The 17903-nt window shown below is 41.1% G+C and overlaps 1 protein-coding gene across 2 annotated transcripts in view; it reads right to left on the reverse strand.

Annotated features, from left to right (window-relative positions):
• Positions 1-17903, reverse strand: part of bmpr1aa (bone morphogenetic protein receptor, type IAa) — a 234190-nt gene that overhangs the window by 161917 nt on the left and 54370 nt on the right. The window contains exons 1-2 of one of the 2 annotated variants that reach the window (XM_078199699.1): positions 2611-2829; positions 1230-1545 (exon numbers count right to left, since the gene is read on the reverse strand). The exons of the other annotated variant lie outside the window; for it this stretch is intronic. The gene's annotated coding sequence lies outside the window, so the exon portion shown is untranslated. Of the gene's footprint in view, positions 1-1229; positions 1546-2610; positions 2830-17903 lie in introns of those variants that run through there. 2 annotated transcript variants of the gene reach the window in all.

Below are 17903 nucleotides of genomic sequence, written 5' to 3' on the forward strand. Positions count from 1 at the left end.
GCTAGTTTCAAAAACTTCCGGAACACCAGTGGAAAGCTCCCTTGATGATCAAAAAAAGACCTCCAATGTGGCCTCCACACGAACTCTATTAGATCTAGGCTTTAAGTAATGGAGGTACTCAATATCACAAGCTTTTCCAGACCAAAACGGCAATTCCATTCCAACATTCACTCAGACTGCTCACTTTTTGGGGTCAAAATCAACAGAAGCATATGCAAATATTTTAGGAAAAGGAGACCTGCTAACCAAATTCCACGAAACACAAAAAGCCTCAGATGTGGAAAAATATCGCACTGGACAAACAAGCCCATTTCTGGTTTTCTGAACATCTGAACCGATGACCCATTTTATGAAGGTGGGCGGACTATGGAACAACAGACAGCATTGGTCATTATGCTGTTAACTAAATAAATGATAAGCTGTGGCAATAATCTTTTGACCTAGAAACCATTTTATAGCAGGATCACATCTTGACACAGTGAGCAGAACAAATTTGGAAGCAGCACACATCACCCATGTTGCCCAACCACACATTCTCATCTGCTCCACTAATTTGGGAACACTTCCAAACGATTTTGTTGATATTCCAAGTGATCTGGATTACTATGCAGTGCACATCCTATCCTGATTGCACATCTTTTTTTAAAAAATGCATTTGTACGACATGGGTGTTATTAGCTAGGCCAATTTATCATCCATCCCTAACTGGCCTTGAGAAGGTGGTGGTGAGCTGCCTTCTGGAACTGCTGAAGTCCCTGTGCTGGAAGTACACCCACAGTGCTGCTAGAGAGGGAGCTCCAGGATTTTGACCCTGCAACAGTGAAGGAATGGTGATACATTTCCAAGTCAGGATGGTGAGTGGCTTGGAGAGGAACTTCAAGATGGTGGTATTCCCATGCATCTATGCCCTTATGCTTCAAGATGGTAGGGTCATGGATTTGGAAGGTGCTGGTGAAAGATTGTCGGCGAGTTTCTGCCACACTGCTTAATGAGAAGATTGCAGTAAGAAATTGCTTTGCAACACTGTGTTCTCCTATGGTCAACATGCAAGGTCCAGGGCCAAAGGTCAACGTGGCGACTTCTTGCAAGCTGTGCCCAGCATACCCTCTAATTCTATCTTTTAATCTCGTTCTATGCTTATCAACCTCTATTCTAACTCTTTAAACTCCGTAACAATGCTTTAATTCAATCTGTTACAGATTTGGCATCAGACTTTTGAATGGACTTACCTTATATTAAGCTGATCCTTCTCTACACTTCAGCTATGACTGCACTACATTCTGTAGCGACAACGGATAAATGAACACCGCTCGACAATCACCAGGCAAGACTGTTCTCTTCCTGTGGGGGAGCACTTCAGCGGTCACGGGCATTCAGCCTCTGATCGTCGGGTAAACGTTCTCCAAGACGGCCTTCACGACAGCGCAGAGTCGCTGAGCAGAAACTGATAGCCAAGTTCCGCACACGAGGACGGCCTAAACCGGGATGTTGGGTTTATGTCACATTATCAGTAACCTCCACAGCTTGCCTCCTGGACTGTCCTGTCTGGAGACAATACACATCTCTTTAACCTGTGCTTAATGCTCCCTCCACTCACATTGTCTGTATCTTTAAGACCTGGTTGGCTGTAGAGATTCACATTCTAATCAGTATTCTGTAACTTGATTTTGTGTCTCTGTGCCCTGTTTGAGAGCGGATTTCCACTCCATCTGACGAAGGAGCAGCGCTCCGAAAGCTAATGGTATTTGCTACCAAATCAACCTGTTGGACTTTAACCTGGTGTTGTTAAAACTCTTACTGTGTTTACCCCAGTCCAACGCCGGCATCTCCACATCATGACATCCCTAATTGCCCATGAGAAGGTGGTGGTGCTCTGCCTTCTTGAATCACTGCAGTCCAGGTGCTGTAGGAACACCAACGATGCTGTTAGGGAGGGAGTCCCAGAACTTGACCCAGCAACTGTAAAGAAATGGCAATATTGTTCCAAGTCAGGATTGTGTGCAACTCAGAGGGGAACTTGCAGGTTCCGATGTTCCCATGAGTTTGCTACCCTTCTCCTTCTAACTCGATTTTTAATAGCCCAGACTTTGCATGCCTGCAGAATGAGAATTTGGAGGTTACGAGATCTTGGGCAGGGGTTGGGAGGACTGAGGTGGGAGGACTGCTTCGCAGCTGTTTACATTCGATCAAGTTCCACAGCTGCCTTGGAACTCTCAGCTCCGAAATCTTGTTGCATGACCTCCCACTGTAGGCTGCGACTGAGCTTGGGAAGCCCTGTCCTAAAAGACGACCAAAGATCTTTTAGCTAGAGAAAAGTAAACGGGCCATTTTGATCAGGTGAGGGGGGTTTGAGTGGCTCCCCGCTTTTTCCATTCCTCTATTGACTGCAAGAGCTTAAAAAACTGTTCGTTAACTGCTTCATGTGTGTGACTATAAAAGACACACAGGCTGGTTTGCTTCAGTTTAGAAAAAAGCATTTTTTAAAATCGTACATAATCCCGTCTAAGTAAAATAATAAAAACATTCCGACTTTCATGCACACACAAATTGATGACAGAATGGGAAGATAAGTTAAGCAATTTAGAGTCCAGTAAAATTGAAGGGGCCTACAATTCTTAAAGGTTAGTGACTCAGCTGGCTTCAGGCTACACATGGTGGCTCTACTGTTTTCAGCATCAAGGCGATTTATCCGTTCTTCTGGAGAGAGCAACACTAGATTGTGTTATTTTTTAAATCTGTGTCTGCAGAACCTGGACAGTCAAAATCAGCAGACATGGTTCCAAGATGGATGGAGAGAGAGAATCCACTCAGGGTCTTGCTCCTTCAGCGACTCAGTTGCATGTTTGTAGAAAAAAGTTGCCTGAACACAAGGGGTTATCTTGTCACATGACACTCTCTCCCCAACTCCATACGGTCGCAGGTAGTGTATTCTAGTTATAACTAGATCATGGCTGGGAATTCCCTTCTCAGCCAAGGCCGTATTATCCAAATAATGTCTAATGTTTGCCCCCATACAGTTGAGTACCAGGTGATTGGGTGAGGTGGTGATGGCTCTCCAAGATCTTTGTTCTTGGTGAGACTTTGTCCGATGAGAGTTTGTCATACTATGAAAATACAAAAAATGTTATCCTGAGTGGATATGAGCTGGTACAGGAGGCACACCACCAAAAACTCCAAACTTTCTGTAAGCAGACTCCGACACAGAGTTCGAAAGGGTTGAGTAACTTTCTTTTGATCGATGGATACGAGTGCTTAAAATAGATCCCGTGCCCAAGAACCTCAGAGATGTCATTCTCCTCGATGAGTTAAAAAAGCTCCTTTCCTCTCCATTAAAGACCCAGTTGGAGGAACAAAGAGACAAGTTGCTTCCATTTCAATGGTTTGGATTACAGAAAGTAATGTTGCAAACATGCAGCCATCTTTAACTGTGACTCCAAGTAACTGGAATATGGCTTCAGCAGTTTTTAAAGATAATTTGGCGACCTCCAGCAGTAATTTTTTTAAAAATCATTTTTAAAAAAATATAAAGCATGGTAGCACAGTGGTTAGCACTGCTGCTTCACAGCTCCAGGGTCCCGGGTTCGATGCTCGGGTCACTGTCTGTGTGGAGTTTGCACATTCTCCTCGTGTCTGCGTAGGTTTCCTCCGGGTGCTCCGGTTTCCTCCCACAGTCCAAAGATGTGCGGGTTAGGTTGATTGGCCAGGTTAAAAATTGCCCCTTAGAGTCCTGGGATGTGTAGGTTAGAGGGATTAGCGGGTAAAAATATGTGGGGGTAGGGCCTGGGTGGGATTGTGGTTGGTGCAGACTCGATGGGCCGAATGGCCTCCTTCTGCACTGTAGGGTGTCTATGTCTATGATTTCACAACAGGGCTAAAAGTGGGAACATCATGTTGAGCATCACATAGCTACAGCATGACAACAAGCAATTTCTTACCAAGCTGGGCTAAATAGTTCGACGGATTTAAAAAATGAAAAGTAATATCTACTTTTAAACATCTCCTGGCTGGTATAACTGCAGCTCACCAGTAAATTATGCAATGCTAATTTGAAACCTGAACAATGTTACATGCAGAATCAATTGCTGTCTTTCGATAACTATGTAGGAGGAAACATCTGCAGTCCATTAAATAATACTTTAGCTCAATGCGTTTAGGGCCTGTGCGTTTTTGTTTGGGACTAAGGAAGGAGAACGGCAGGCACTTTTGTACTCAAGTCAGCATAATCATATTTTTATTTGAAAAAGGTACAATCGCGATAAACCTCACAATAATGATGCTACGGAATAATAGGGTGCAGATTTTTCTCCCCATTTTGATTCCTTTTAAACTCAAGTTACTCTGCGGTGAGTGCCACAAAGTTGAAGAAAGTTCCCTCCACATGAAGGTAATTGCTCCTGTCATTTTTTTGCTGCTCACAGCATCAGGCGGTCAAAGTGGAAATGGGGAGATAACTTATTCCCCCTAAAAATTGCTGAAGCATTGGAGAATTATAATTACAAGGTACACATGACAAGGCGGGGGGGGGGGGGGGGGGTGGAATCAACAAATTAATATTTTAGTAATGTAGTGCAATGGGAAGGGAAAAAATGTAAAACAGCGACTTAAAAAAAATATTTACTACAAAACATCCAATTGATTTTTAAAAGGGACATTAGTTTTATCAAATGTTACAGATGATAAGAACTCATATTGCTGCACTTGCACAATTTCATGTCAAATTTTGAACGTCTGTTGGTCAAAAATATAATCCAACAACTTGTCTCCTTTTTAAAGATGGCATATCAAAAATAAGCAATTGTACTAAGAGGTTAAATATTTACTAACAACAGAGAAAAATCCCATGGTAGCAACAGCCCATTACCATCACTTTAAGGTAGATTACTCAGTGCTTCAGACAATAGAGAACTTATGCAGACATTACAGAGAGCCACATGCGTGATTTAATAAGTCTCCAACATTGTAGCCTGGCCTCCCCGCAGCTCCCAAGACGGGGTTTACTGCAGTAGACTGTTTCTTATGATCTTATGTTATGATCTCATGTTTCTCTCACATGAAATACTAAAGGCCAAGGCTTTCATATCCAAAGTCACCATATTAGATAAGATGCATTGAACTTCACCACCCTGAAATTGCATTGTAGCTTCAGGGAGTAAATTTCCTGCCAGCCAATGTTTCACAAGTGACTTTTCAGAATTTTTTCCAAAGTGCACTATTATAAAACATATCTCATGGTATACATAAATGCTTCTGTTCAGGAGCAAAGTGGCACCTTAGAGGGATAGAAAACCAGTCGCTCATAAGTATCACATTCTTATTGCCCTTTAAAATCCTTTACTACATATAGATTATTCAACCAAGTTTTTCCTTTACAGAGAAAAGGGAGGGGCTGATTTACGCATCAGGGAAATCTCCAATGTTACTGAAAGTCTGCCAAACCAGTCACAGGAACAACGTCTACAACACCGTAACCAATAGCTGAAGCCAACAGCACTGACACATTTAAGGAGAGACTTGATGCATACATAAGGCACAAAGAAATACTGTAAAGGGTTATGGGAGCAGATCGCAAAAGGCAATTAGAACGAGAGGTGGTCCTCATGGAGTACAGACACCAACATATTTCTGTGCTGTAGATTCTAGGATACATTTTTTACACAGGCAGCCCTAATGAGATTCTGCAAAGCATTGAATTTAGTGCATTCCATGTATAAAGAATGGGCAAACAGCTTGAGCAATTAATTGTAATTTCGCAGCTCTGGTGCTAGGAATATACTGTTGTTTCAATGCCAGGAGACAAACGGCAAATACTTCTGGTCTTAAAATGGAGAGTGGAAGGTTTTTCAAATTTACAAACTGATAAAGAAAGCAAACAAGCATGCTACAAAGCACTTTTTTGTGATCAAATCATTCATTATTTTCTTCCATTAATGTATGGAATAAAAATACTACTTTCTCCTCATTCCATTAGTCTCCTCAGATTGGGCCCCAAAGGATAGAAACCATCAATAGATCTCAAGTAACACTGTTCGAAATCAAATGCTATAAAATGCACACAAGTGCTGCAAAGTAATAATTTTCTGTTTTTTCCCTTACTGACACGGTTGAGATCAAAGCTTCAGCAGTCTAGACAATCATGTGCTCCAGTATGTTTCATCATTGTTAGTTCAGTCATGATTAATGATCAGCAATCAAATGAAACAAAATTTCTTTTGCTTACAAATGAACAGTTTGTGATATAAACTGTGATGCACATCTCTAGTTTTTCCTGTCATTTTCTCAGTTCTGATGTGGGGATGCCGGCTTTGGACTCGGGTAAATACAGTAAGAGTTTTAACAACACCACGTTAAAGTCAATAAACCTGTTGGAGTCAATAAACCTGTTGGACTTTAACCTGGTGTTGTTAAAACTCTTACTGTATTTTCTCAGTTCAACAGAAGCAACTTTGGCTTGGAATAAACGGATAAACTGGCTTTGTGATTTCACTACTGGACTAGCAACCAAGAGGTCAAGTTCAAATCCTATCAAAGCAAATTAAATCAATCAGATCATTTACAACCTAGCATAAAAATTAGAGCATGTAATTTGCTGGACTGTTCTAAAATCCCAACTGGTTCACAAAAATGGCCGACAAAGGGACAACCTATCACCCAGTATGCGAAAATATCACAATTCTAGAGAAAGAGGGCATCCTAGAGGCATCAAGGACAGCTACTAGGTTAGCGTTACAAACCAGAGGTGCCTTTACTACTTGGATCATGCGCTAGGCCACCCACTAGTGAGAAAGATCTAGAGAAACAAATTGCAGGGAAATTATAGAGATGCAGAAACTAGAGAGTAGGATAATAGATGACTTCAATCAACCAAGTACTAACTACAACAGTAGAAGTGTAAAGCACAGAGAGAAAGAAAGGTTTTTGATGTGGGTTCAAGGAGAATTTTCTTGAGCAGCATGTTTCTGTCCAAATGAGGAAGGAGGCATTGCTGGATCTGGTTCTGGGGAATGAGGTGAGTCAAGTGGATCAAATACCAGCAGGGGAGCATTTAAGGTGCAGTGATCACAGTATAAGATTTAGGTTACAATAGAAAAGAACAATTTAGAGTAAAAATACATAATTGCAGGAGGACCAATTTCAGGGGGGGGTGAGAGCAGATTAGGCTCAGGTAAACTGGAATCAACGATTCTATGGAAAATAAATGGTAAAAGGAGCAGTGCAGCCAAGTAGGTACAAAAATAATTCACATGGGAGGTAAAGGGCATGTTGAGGTGCTGAAAGAAAGATGATGCTGCCAATGTCTTAGCAAAGGTGGTGGTATCGGTTGAGTCTGGATGAGCTGCAGACTACAATTAAAGTTGATAAATTATCAGGACTCAATGACATGCATGTGCAGATACATAGAGAAGGCAGGCACTGGCCATAATCTTCCAATCCTCCTTATTTAGTGGGCTATTTAGGACTGGACTATTGCAGATTTGCACCCTTTTTTGAACAAGGATAAACCTAGAATCTACAGGATAGTTAGTTTATCAGTGGTGGGAAAGCCTTATAGCAAAAACTGAGGACAAAATAACAGTCACTTCGGTAAATGTGGATTAAGGAAAGCCAGCATAGATTTATTAAAGGTAAATAGCATTTAATCAGCTTGATTGATATGGGTTATGTGGTTGACGTAGTGTACATGGATTTCCAAAAGATGTTTAATAAAGTGCCACTTTGTACGTTTTTCACCTAAAGTCCATGTTTTTTTAATTATTCACTTACAAGATATGGGAGTCACTGGCAAGGCCAGCATTTATTTCCCATCCCTAACTGCCACTGCACCGACTGGCTTGCGAGGTGCTTTCAGAGGGCATTTAATAGTCAACCACATTGCTGAGAGTCATGAATGTAGCCCAATCCATCATGCAAACCAGCCTCCCATCCATTGACTGTCTACACTTCCCGCTGCCTCAGAAAAGCAGCCAGCATAATTAAGGATCCCACGCACCCCAGACATGTTCTCTTCGACCTTCTTCCGTCGGGAAAAAGACACAAAAGTCTGATGTCACTTACCAACCGGCTCAAAAACAGCTTCTTCCCTGCTGCCATCAGACTTTTGAATGGACTTACCTTGCATTAAGTTGATCTTTCTCTACACCCAGGCTACGACTGTAACTCTCTACACTCTCTCATTTCCTTCTCTATGATCGGTATGTTTTGTTTGTATAGTGCGCAAGAAACAATACTTTTCACTGTATGCTAATACATGTGACAATATTAAATCAAATCAAATCATGGAGTGACATGCTGGCCAAACCAGGTAAGGACAATAGAATTCCTTACCTAATGGAATAAAAGTGGTAATGGCAACATGAATATAAATTTGCCAGAGTGACAGACTGGAGGAAGATATGGAGTGGAATTCCACAGAAGTCCGAACTAGGACCACCACTTTTCTTGACATATGTTAAGGAACAGTCTCAATGTGCAGATGGCAATAAACTTGGAAGCATTGTGAACTGTGAGGAGGATAGTGATAGAATTCAAGAAGACAGAGACTTCTTGGTGGAATGGGAAGACAGGTGGCAGATGAAATTCAATGCTGCAAAATGTGAAGCGATACATTTTGGTAGTGGATATATTACACAAATCACTGAAGGTGGCAGGGCCAGTTGAGAAAGTAGTTAAAAGCATTTGGGATATTAGCCTTTATTAACAGAGGCATAGAATATAAAAGTAAGCAAGTTATAAAACATTGGTTTGACCTCAGCAGATTATTGCATTAAATTTGGAGCACCAGAATTTAGGAAGGATGTAAACACTTGAGAGAGGTGCATAAAAGATTTACAAGAATTGTTCCCGGATTAGAAATCTTTGAATATGTGAATAGATTTGAAACGCCAGGACTCCTTAAATGAGAAGGTTGAGAGGCAACTTGACAAATGTGTTCAAAACCATGAAAGGTCTAGATAGTGGATAGAGAGAAACTGTTCCCATTGGCAAAAGAATAGAGAACCAGAACATACCTATATAAAGTGAGTGATAAAAGATCGCATGGCAACGGAGGAAAATAATAAGTAGCATGTGGTTAGGCTCTGGAATACCCCAGTCTGTGGTGGAGGCAGTTTCAATAGTTGTTTTCAAAAAGGAATTGGATAAGCACCTGAAGACAAAATATTAGGAATGCTACGTTGAAAGGACAGGGAAACGGGACTAGTTGAATAGCTCTTGCAGAGAACTGGCAAAGACACAATGAGCCACATAGCCTCCTATGTAACTATACATGATTTACTGTTTGGGATTGGGAGCTTTAGGGAAAAATAACCAAACATTTTATCATAGAATCCTTACAGCGCAGATACACACTGGCTTTCCGACAGAGCATCTTACCTAGCACCCCACCATATCCCCATCTACGCACGTACTTAGTTCACAAATCCCCCAAACTACACACCTTAAGACATTAAGAGGCAACTTAGCATGGCCGATCCACCTAACCTGCACATCTTTGGTCTGTGGGAGGAAACCCATGCAGAAACGCGGAAAACATGCAAACTAAGGTCGGAATCGGAACTGGTTCCTGGTGCTGTGAGGCAATTGTTAGCCACCGTACTACCCACATTTTACCTGCTCAGTTTTCTATTGTTTATTTGCAATTGTATTTGCTAACATGGACAGGCTGTGAGAGTGGGCAAACGTATGTCGATGCAGTATAATGTGGATAAATCTGAGGTTATCCACTTTGGTGGCCAAAATCACACAAGCAGATTATCTAAATGGCTATAAATTGAGAGAGGAGAATGTGCAGCAAGACCAGGGTCCTCATACATCAGTTGCTGAGGGCAAGCATGCAGGTGCAACAGACAGTAAAGGTGGCAAATGGCATGTTGCCCATCAGAGCTCGAGGATTAGAGTATTGGAAGAGATGTCTTGTTGCAATTAATTATACAGGGCCTTGGTGAGGCAACACCTGGAACAGTGTGTGCAGTTTTGGTCTAGATATCTGAGGAAGAATGTTTTTGCTATTGAGGGAGTATAGGGGTTTACCAGACTGATTCCTGGGATGGCAGGACTGACATTTGAGGAGAGATTGAGTCGGTTAGGATATATTTGTTGACGTTTTGAGGAATGAGGGGGAAATCTCTCAGAAACATAAAATTCTAACAGGACTAGACAGGGTAGCTGCAGGAAGGATGTTTCATGTGGAGTTTGCACATTTCCCCCGCATCTGCATGGGTTTCCTCCGGGTGCTCCGGTTTCCTTCCACAGTCCAAAGATGTGCGGGTTAGGTGGATTGGCCATGCTAAATTGCCCTTTAGTGTCAGGGGGACTAGCTAGAGTAAATGCATGGGGCCAAGGGGATAGAGCCTGAGTGGGATGTGTTCGGTGCAGACTTGATGGGCCGAATGGTCTCCTACAGCACTGTAGGGATTCTCTGAAGAAGGAATTGGATATAGCTCTTGAAGTGAAGGGGTGCAAAGGATATTGAGTTGGATGATCAGCATGATCATAATGAAAACTGAGCAGGCTCAAAGGGCTGAATGACCACTCCAGTTTCCAATTTCTATGTTTTTATATTTTGGATTCATTTCCGATGGATCAAAATTTGTAATCAGTGTTCATCAAAATGCCTCTGATGTCCAACTTTCAGCTCTGATGTTTTTGAAACCCCAACATAACGAACGCTTCACTACTATTTAATTATAGCATTCAAAAGGCCAAGATTTGTTTTACCTTTTCTAAAATATTTCCTTGCACCTCTTATATTTAGAACCCAGGTTACACAGAACTATACTCTGCATTTCAATATGGCAAAGCACGCCAAATAGAAATCCAGTGAATCTCCCATAGTTTTGCACATGAGAAGTCATGGCCAAATGTAGTTTTCAAATGAAATGGTCAGGAGCTAAGTGACCAAGACACAGTTCTCACTTTAAATTTGTACATTTATTCTTCATTTTATACAAAACTTTAATTTCATATTATAATGAAACAGAAAAATTACAGCAATTTGTGATGCATGGAAATAGACTTGGTTGCAACACAAGATATTTTGCTGCAATATAGACTGAACAGCAAAACTCAGGTGCCACAATGTCACCATTAGTGGGACAGTTAATTTGAAGTATGATATAGCAAATTTATTGACAAAGTTGGTCAAAAAAATAGGACAATGGGAGGCAAGGCTTTGGAATGGAAAGTAAAAGTAAATTGTTGTGGTTGTTGCAGATTGATCATCTCAGCTCCAGGATATTACTGCAGAAATTTCTTTAAGATAGTATCCTCAGCTGAAACATCCTCAGCTGCTGCATCAATGACCTTCCCTCCAACATATGGTCAGGAATGAGGATTTTTGCTGACATTTGCACATTCAATATTATAGAGGGCAGCATGACAGCACAGTGGTTAGCACTGCTGCTTCACAGCGCCAGGGACCCCGTTCGGTTCCCGGCTTGGGTGACTGTCCGTGTAGGGTTTGCACGTTCCCCCCGTGTCTGCATCGGTTTCCTCCGGGTGCTCCAGTTTCCTCCCACATTCTGAAAGATGTGCTGGTTTGGTGCATTGACCCAAACAGATGCCGGACTGTGGCGACTAGGGGAATTTCGTAATTACTTCATTGCAGTGTTAATGTAAGCCTTACTTGTGACAAATAAATAAACTTTATTCACAACATCAAAGTAATGCACATCCTCTATATAGCAAGACCTGGACAGCATCCAGGCTCAATCTGAGTGGCAAACAAACATTGCCAGGCAATGACCATTTCTAACAAAAAAACCTAACCATCTGCCCTCGATGCTCAACAGCATTACCTTCACTCAATCCCACACCATCAACATCCTGGGCATTACCACTGACTAGAAACTTTACTGCATCAGCCACATAAATACTCTGGCTACGGGAAAGAGTTAGAGGCTGAGAATTCGGTGCCTTTCCACCATCCAGAAGGCAGAAGTCAGTGTGATGGAATACCTCCACTGGACAAATGTGGTGGGAACAACATTTAGAGGTTCAACACCAATTCAAACAAATCAACACCCCATGCTCCACCTTAAACATTCACCCCCTTCAACACCAGCACACAGTAGCAGCAATATGTACCAGATAGATGCCAGCAAGGTGCACTGCAGCAACCTGCCAATGCTCATTTGACACTACTTTCCAAACCTGTAACTGCTACTAACTAGAAGGACAAGGGAAACAGATGCATGGTAATTCTGCGCCTCCAAGTTCCTCTCCAAACCTCAAACGATCCTAACTTGGAACTATATCATTGCTCTTCACTGTTGCTTAGTCAAAAATCTGGAACTTCCTTCAGAACAACACCAATGGAATGCACTGGTTCAAAGTGGGTAGTTGATTGCCACGTTCTCATGGGTAATAAACGCTGCATGTGCCAGTGGCTTCCATATCAAATGAACAAATAAAAAAAGAGGTACCATATTTTAACATAATATTAGTAATTTAATGTAAATGCATGGTTAGAAAAGTGAAAAGCAAAAATTCTGGGAAAAAGTTACTTGCAGAAAAACCTAACATACAATCTATACATTTGAATGAGCGCTCATCCATAACAAATCAGAAACTCTTATTTTTTAAGGAAGTACAACTATCTGAATAGCCCATTTCAATAAATACTACTTCATCAATCTAAAATACGTGAACACACACAAACGCACGGACACACTATTGAAAGGGAAATAGGGGCTGTGATATTCTGGTAATAGGAAAGGCAATTTCTCATTCTCTCTTATGACTCTACTGAACTCAGAATTGCAATGCCTATTCTAACTTCAGGCACAACCTAATTACAACATAAAGACAGCATTCCAGAAGTGCAGACCCGTCACAATTAACAAAACCCAGGAGACCATGACTCATGCCGACTGCAGTGGCTCAGGCAAAAACTACACAGTTCAACTGCAAATAAAATGGCCAGACTCAAAATGAAAAACAAGCTACTGCTCAACTTGCCTTTAAACCCAAGTGGACTTCCAGATTAAAATGTGTTCAAACTGATCACTGTTTAGAAAACACCTAACAAAACACTTTCACCAAGGAAATCAATTTCTCCATGAGATAAATCTTGAGATCTCTTCAATTTAGATTCAAAACATTTACAATATAAATACTTTGTAAATCATGTCACACTATTTAAGGAACCTTTGGCACCCACTGAATAAGTTTAAAGGTAAATCAGTGAATAAACAGCGGCAGACATTTAAGCAGAGATGTATCCCATTGATAAAGAAAGACTCTAAGAAGGATGCACCATCACAGCTAACTAAGGAAATTAAGGACAATATCAAATTGAAAAAAATATATACAATGTTTGCAAAGGCAGTCAGAAGATTTTGGGAAAGTTTTTCAAACTAGCAAAAGATTACTAAAAAGGGAAAAATTAAAAAGTAAACTAGCACCATATATAAAAGGCCAGTAAGAATCTCTACGAGTATATACAAAGGAAGAAAGTAGCTAAAATAAATATTGGTTCCTTAGAGGATGAGACTCAGGAATTAATAATGGAAAACAAGGAAATGGCAGAGACTTTGAACAAGTATTTTGAATACTGTAGAAGACACAAAAGCCTCCTAAGAATACAAGACACAAAATATCGTCCCACAAATAATAGAAAATCAAGAGGCAAAAGGAAGTGACGACCTTAAAATAATCATGATCACTTGAGAAAAATACTCGGAAAACTAATGGGTTAAAGGCTATCAAGTCTCCTGGACCTGATGGCCTAAGTCCTAGGGCCTGCATCCTAAGTCTTAAAAGAAGTGGATGCAAACAGATGCATTGAAAAGCTTCCAAAATAACCTACATTCTGGAAAGGTCCCAGTGGATTGCAAGCCTGCAAATGTAATGCCCCCATTCAAGAAAGGAGGGACAGGAACCTATTGGACATTTAGCCTAACATGTAGATGAGGGCAGTGCAGTTGATGTTGTCTACATGGACTTTAGCAAGGCCTTTGACAAGGTACCACATGGTAGGTTGTAGCATAAGGTTAAATCTCACGGGATCCAGGGTGAGGTAGCTAAATGGATACAAAATTGGCTTGATGACAGAAGACAGAGTGGTTGCAGGGGGTTGTTTTTCAAACTGGAGATGTGACCAGCGGTGTGCCTCAGGGATCAGTGCTGGGTCCACGGTTATTTGTCTTTTATATTAATGATTTGGATGATAATATAGGAGGCATGGTTAGTAAGTTTGCAGATGACACCAAGATTGGTGGCATAGTGGACAGTGAAGAAGGTTATCTCCTACTGCAACAAGATCTTGATCAATTGGGCCAGTGGGCTGATGAATGGCAGATGGAGTTTAATTTAGCTAAATGCGAGGAGATGCATTTTTGTAGATTGAACCAGGGCAGGACTTACTCAGTTATGGTAGGGCATTGGGGAGAGTTATAGAACAAAGATCGAGGGGTACATGTTCATAGCTCCTTGAAAGTAGAGTCACAGGTGGACAGAGTGGCAAAGAAGGCAATCAGCATGCTTGGTTTCATTGGTCAGGACATTGAATACAGGAGTTGGGGCGTCTTCTTGAAGTTGTACAAGACTTTGGCACGGCCACACTTGGAATACTGTGTCCAGTTCTGGTCACCCTATTATAGAAAGGATATTATTAAACCAGAAAGAGTGCAGAAGAGATTTACTAGGATGCTACCGGATGGTTTGAGTTATAAGGAGAGGCTTGATTTACTGGGACTTTTTTCTCTGCAGTGTAGAAAGCTGAGGGGTGATCTTTTTTATCTTTTATAAAGCATTTCAGCAGTTACATGGGTAAGATGGCTACAGAGGGATATGGGCCAAATGCAGGCAATTGGGACTAGCTTAGGGGTTTAAAAAAAAAGGGCGGCATGGACAAGTTGGGCCGAAGGGCCTGTTTCCATGCTGTAAACCTCTATGACTCTATGTCATTGAGAAAATGCTGGAATTGATTTAGTAGAACCAGGACATTATATGAAGCAGAGTCAATATGGTTTTGTGAAATGGAAAGTGTCTTTGACAAATTTGCTAGATCTTTGAGATTTTAACAAGCAGAGTAAATAAAACGGAACCAGTCGACATAGTATATTTGGATTTCCAAAAGGCATTCGATAAGGTGCCACATAAAAAGGTTACTACACAAGATAAGAGTTCATGGTGTTGGGGTAATGTGGATAGAAAATGGACTAACTAATAGAAAATAGAGTCAGTATAAATGGGTCATTTTCAGGTTGACTAACCGTAACTAGGGAGATGTCACAGGAAACAATGCTTAGGCCTTAGCTACAGACAAACTATATTAATTACTCGAATAAAGGGGAAGTGTTTTGTAGCCAAATTTGCTGATGATACACATAGGTAGCACAGTTATTGTGAAGAATTGAAAGTTGGGAGGATATAGACAGATTAAGTGAGTGGGCAAAAAGCTGTCAGATCGAGTATCGTGTGCAAAAATGAGGTTATATACCTGGGTAGGAAGACAAGAAAAATAGATTGTTTATATGGACAGAGACCACAGAATGCTGCAGTATGTAAGGATCTGGGTACCCTCACACATTAATTACAAAATATTAGCATGTAATTAGGAAGGTAAATGGAATGGTCTTTGTTACAAGGGAGATGGAGGACAAAGTAGGAAAGTCTTGCTACAACTGTACAAGACATTGGTGAGATCACATCTAGGCTACTGCATACGGTTTTGGTCTCTTTATTTAAGGAGTGATGCACTTGCATTGGAAGCAGTACAGAGAAGGTTGCTTCGGTTGATCCCCGGGATGAAGGTGTTGTCTTGCGACGAAACGTTAAACAGGTTGATCCTATTCATTCACTGCAGTTAAAAGAGGTGATTTTATAGAAACATACATGATTCTGAGGAGGTTTAACAGGGTAGATGCTTAGTGAATGTTTCCTCCCCTGGGGGAATGCAGAATTTGGTGCACAACTTCAAAGTAAGTGGTTTCCTGCAAGACAGTTGAGGAGAAATATATTTTCAAGAGTCATGAATTTTCTATCCCAAAGAGCAGTGGAGGCTGGGTCATTGGATATGTTCATGGCTGAGTTAGACAGATTTTTAATCTACAAAAAGGGTTATAGGGAATGGGGGTGCAGGCAAGAAAGTGGAGTCAGGCCATGATCAAATTTTACTGAATGGCAGAATAGGCCTAAACGGCCGAATGGCCTACACTTGTTCTTTTTTACGCTATCCCTCAACATACCATAGAGCAAGAGCAGATGTTGGTCGAGTACATTCCTTATTTTAATTAATTCTGAATGCTGTTAACTTGTAAAGTCTTGGATGCAACACTCAGCAGATTTAGCTGCCTTAACTTGATGTATGCTATTAATACAGAAAAGCATGTCAATTTAAGGCTAAACGTTTAGACACTCTCTCACACCCTCATCCTTAAGACAGGAAATAATTGAAGAACCTAGAACATTTGCATTACAGCATCAGAATTCCTCTGTATAAGAAAACTATTAGAACAGTCGAGTATGGGGAAATTTAACTACACATGACAAATCACCATCTTTTTTCTTCTCTAAAACCCATTCCCTCATTTTCTATCTATGCCACTTTGTAATCCATCAGGCCACCTGGGAACTTTCAACTGTCAATGTTGATGTTGGTAATGGAGCACAACAAGATCCTCAGTTCTCTTCGAATTGTAAGGCTTGACTAGCAAAGAAGCAGAGCTCCGCTGTTTCTTGGTGGGAAACAGCCAATTGCTGGTATTGTGATCAGCCATCCACTATTCAGTTAAAGCATATCAGTGCTCTGTAACTACAAAATTCAACTTTGTTTTAGTGGGCTACTTGTATACAAAAGGAGTTTATGCCCAGTGTAGTGGTCAAAGGAGAGGGCTCATCTTATATCAATGTGTGGTTCAATATTGTGGCCAGGATTTGCTGCACCATAGTACCAAATAACTAACAGACTACTTAGTAACATCTCCATAAATGAAAAAAAAGGGGCATTGATGAGAACTGAAGGTCTAGGTTATTCAATAGACTCTCTGGGCGTATCATGACATCCTCCAAATGGCACATCAAGGCACCCATTACATGTAAGGTCTCCTTACAAGCAGAAAACCCAACTACTCTATTAACATCCCTCATTGACCTTCCTGTTGAAAACTAACCTGATGACCACCAATCCACTATTACCCAACACAGCCCTCTTGAACTGCTAGCAAGTCAACAATAGTTCTCCGCTCCATTTTTCCCTCCAGAATGTCTGTAGATGGCAAAGACCTTGTTTGTGAGTGAATTTATTGTGGATCACGGTATTCACAATCTGGCTTTTTACAGAAACCTGGCCAGAGGGTAAACAAGATTTGCACCTTACTGAAGCCTCTACACTCGAGTGTAATTTCCACCATGTGCCCCAGACAAACCTTGATCTTTCACCCTACTCCTCTACCAACTTCTCCTTTAAGCACCTCACCATGTTCCACCTCTCCTTTAATGACTTTACTGTGAGCACAAAAGCCCTACACTAAGTTTCTCCACAAGGTATCCTCCCCCCTTTTTCTTCTTGGCCTCTACACTGCAATTCCTCATCTATAACGATTTCATCTAAATCTTAGCTCTGCTTTTCCATTCTTTTCTGACTTCACTACACTTGCATCTTGCCAAACCTCTCCTTTCACATAAACGTTACTATCCAAATGTCTAGCCATCCTTTGCCATCACGTATGGTCCCTCTACCGTTTCAGTCGTGACCAATAATAAAACCAATTCTGATTCACTCTTCCAAACTAATTTCTTTCCTGCATTTACCAAATTATAAATGGGATTTTCAAACTTCTGATGAACTCAATACCTATACTAGCGATTCCAACCCTCTCCATGGCCCCTCTCTTGGGTTGAACCATACTGCTTGGAATCTTGGCATTCTGTTTAACCCCAATCTAATCTTCCAACCCTACATT

Source organism: Mustelus asterias, chromosome 28, assembly GCF_964213995.1.
Source record: "Mustelus asterias chromosome 28, sMusAst1.hap1.1, whole genome shotgun sequence".
In the NCBI taxonomy this organism is placed as follows: domain Eukaryota; kingdom Metazoa; phylum Chordata; class Chondrichthyes; order Carcharhiniformes; family Triakidae; genus Mustelus; species Mustelus asterias.